Here is a 2,500-nt window from a genome sequence, read left to right on the forward strand (position 1 = left end):
GCCTATATTTAGCCTTCGACGGAGTCTACCGCCCGATTTGGGCTGCATTCCCAAACAACCCGACTCGTTGACGACGCCTCGTGGGGCGACAGGGTCCGGGACGGACGGGGCTCTCACCCTCCCAGGCGCCCCTTTCTAGGGGACTTGGGCCCGGTCCGTCGCTGAGGACGCCTCTCCACACTACAATTCGGATGGCACAGCCGCACGATTCTCAAGCTGGGCTGCTGCCGGTTCACTCGCCGTTACTAGGGGAATCCTTGTAAGTTTCTTCTCCTCCGCTTATTTATATGCTTAAACTCAGCGGGTAGTCCCGCCTGACCTGGGGTCACGGTCGAAGCGACGTGTGCTTCGTTTGCTGGGTCGTTCTGAGGCCATAATGCCGGCTACGCGTCAGATGCACTGCGTTGATAAAGCAAGGACGCCCACCATGCACTGTGTCGGGCGCGGTACACCGGCAGCCCGATCTTCGGTCCATCGCCCCTTGCAAGATGAGGGACCAGATGCCGCATCCTGATTCCCGATGAGAGTGGTTGAGAGCGTGTTTTTGTGTGACGCCCAGGCAGGCGTGCCGTCGGCCGAGTGGCATCGGGTGCAATTGCGTTCAAAGACTCGATGGTTCGCGGGATTCTGCAATTCACACCAGGTATCGCATTTCGCTACGTTCTTCATCGATGCGAGAGCCGAGATATCCGTTGCCGGGAGTCGTGTGGATTAAATAGATTTGCAACACGAGGGACGGCTAGCAAGCTAGCCATGCCCCTGGGTTTGGCACAGTGTTCCTTGACGCCTTCGGTGTCGTGGGTTCTTTTACCCCGAGCCCCCACCCGCTCCAAGGAGGGGAGGTGGTCGAAGCATTGTCCGAGCGACGGACGGTGCCATCGCTGACAGATTGGATGACGCGTGCGTGGTATATTTTGGTCAAGGTCACGACAATGATCCTTCCGCAGGTTCACCTACGGAGACCTTGTTACGACTTCTCCTTCCTCTAAATGATAAGATTCAATGGACTTCTCGCGATGTCGGGGGCAGCGAACCGCCCCCATCGCAGCGATCCGAAGACTTCACCGGACCATTCAATCAGTAGGAGCGACGGGCGGTGTGTACAAAGGGCAGGGACATAGTCAACGCGAGCTGATGACTCGCGCTTACTAGGCATTCCTCGTTGAAGACCAACAATTGCAAAGATCTATCCCCATCACGATGAAATTTGCCAAGATTACCCGGGCCTGCCGGCCAACGCTATATACTCGTTGAATACATCAGTGTAGCGCGTGTGCGGCCCAGAACATCTAAGGGCATCACAGACCTGTTATTGCCTCAAACTTTCGTCGCCTAAACGGCGATAGTCCCTCTAAGAAGCTAGCTGCGGAGCGATGGCTCCACATAGCTAGTTAGCAGGCTGAGGTCTCGTTCATTAACAGAATTAACCAGACAAATCGCTCCACCAACTAAGAACGGCCATGCACCACCACCCATAGAATCAAGAAAGAGCTCTCAGTCCGTCAATCCTTGCTATGTCTGGACCTGGTAAGTTTCCCCGTGTTGAGTCAAATTAAGCCACAGGCTCCATGACCCCGTCCCTTAGGATGGGCTTACCCATGTGCAAGTGCCGTTCACATGGAACCTTTCTCCTCTTCGGCCTTCAAAGTTCTCATTTGAATATTTGCTACTACCACCAAGATCTGCACCGACGGCCGCTCCGCCCGGGCTCGTGCCCCGGGTTTTGCAGCGGCCGCCGCGCTCTCCTACTCATTGAGGCATGGCGCTCGCCTAGATGTCTGGGTGTGGGTTGCGCGCTTCAGCGCCATCCATTTTCGGGTCAGTTGATTCGGCAGGTGAGTTGTTACACACTCCTTAGCGGATTTCGACTTCCATGACCACCGTCCTGCTGTCTTAATCGACCAACACCCTTTGTGGGTTCTAGGTTAGCATGCAGTTTGGCAACGTAACCCGGCTTCCGGTTCATCCCGCATCGCCAGTTCTGCTTACCAAAAATGTCCCACTTGGAGCACCCGATTCCATGGTACGGCTCACCGAAGCAGCCGCGCCATCCTACCTATTTAAAGTTTGAGAATAGGTCGAGGACGTTGCGTCCCCAATGCCTCTAATCATTGGCTTTACCTGATAGAACTCGTAATGGGCTCCATCTATCCTGAGGGAAACTTCGGAGGGAACCAGCTACTAGATGGTTCGATTAGTCAGATGAATGATTTGCACGTCAGTATCGCTTCGAGCCTCCACCAAAGTTTCCTCTGGCTTCGCCCCGCTCAGGCATAGTGCACCATCTTTTGGGTCCCGACAGGCGTGCTCCAACTCGAACCCTTCACAGAAGATCAGGCTCGGCCAGCGGTGCGGGCCGTTAGAGCCTCCCGCTCGTCAGCTTCCTTGCGCATCCTAGGTTTCAGAACCCGTTGACTCGCACGCATGTCAGACTCCTTGATCCGTGTTTCAAGACGGGTCGGATGGGGAGCCCGCAGGACGTTGCAGCGCAGTGCCCCGA

General features: G+C 55.6%; 2 non-coding genes across 2 annotated transcripts in view; both read right to left on the reverse strand.

Moving 5' to 3' along the window:
• LOC119351191 overlaps positions 1 to 328 on the reverse strand; it is a 3,389-nt gene extending 3,061 nt beyond the window's left edge. The window contains exon 1 of the ribosomal RNA XR_005169717.1: positions 1 to 328. This exon is cut by the window's left edge and continues 3,061 nt beyond it. This is a non-coding gene — a ribosomal RNA (28S ribosomal RNA).
• A 221-nt stretch (positions 329 to 549) lies between these two features.
• Positions 550 to 704, reverse strand: LOC119351455. Its single transcript, XR_005169948.1, has one exon. It is a non-coding gene; the product is annotated as a 5.8S ribosomal RNA (ribosomal RNA).
• Positions 705 to 2,500: the final 1,796 nt, after the last annotated feature.

Source organism: Triticum dicoccoides, chromosome 1B (genome assembly GCF_002162155.2).
Source record: "Triticum dicoccoides isolate Atlit2015 ecotype Zavitan chromosome 1B, WEW_v2.0, whole genome shotgun sequence".
Lineage (NCBI taxonomy): Eukaryota > Viridiplantae > Streptophyta > Magnoliopsida > Poales > Poaceae > Triticum > Triticum dicoccoides.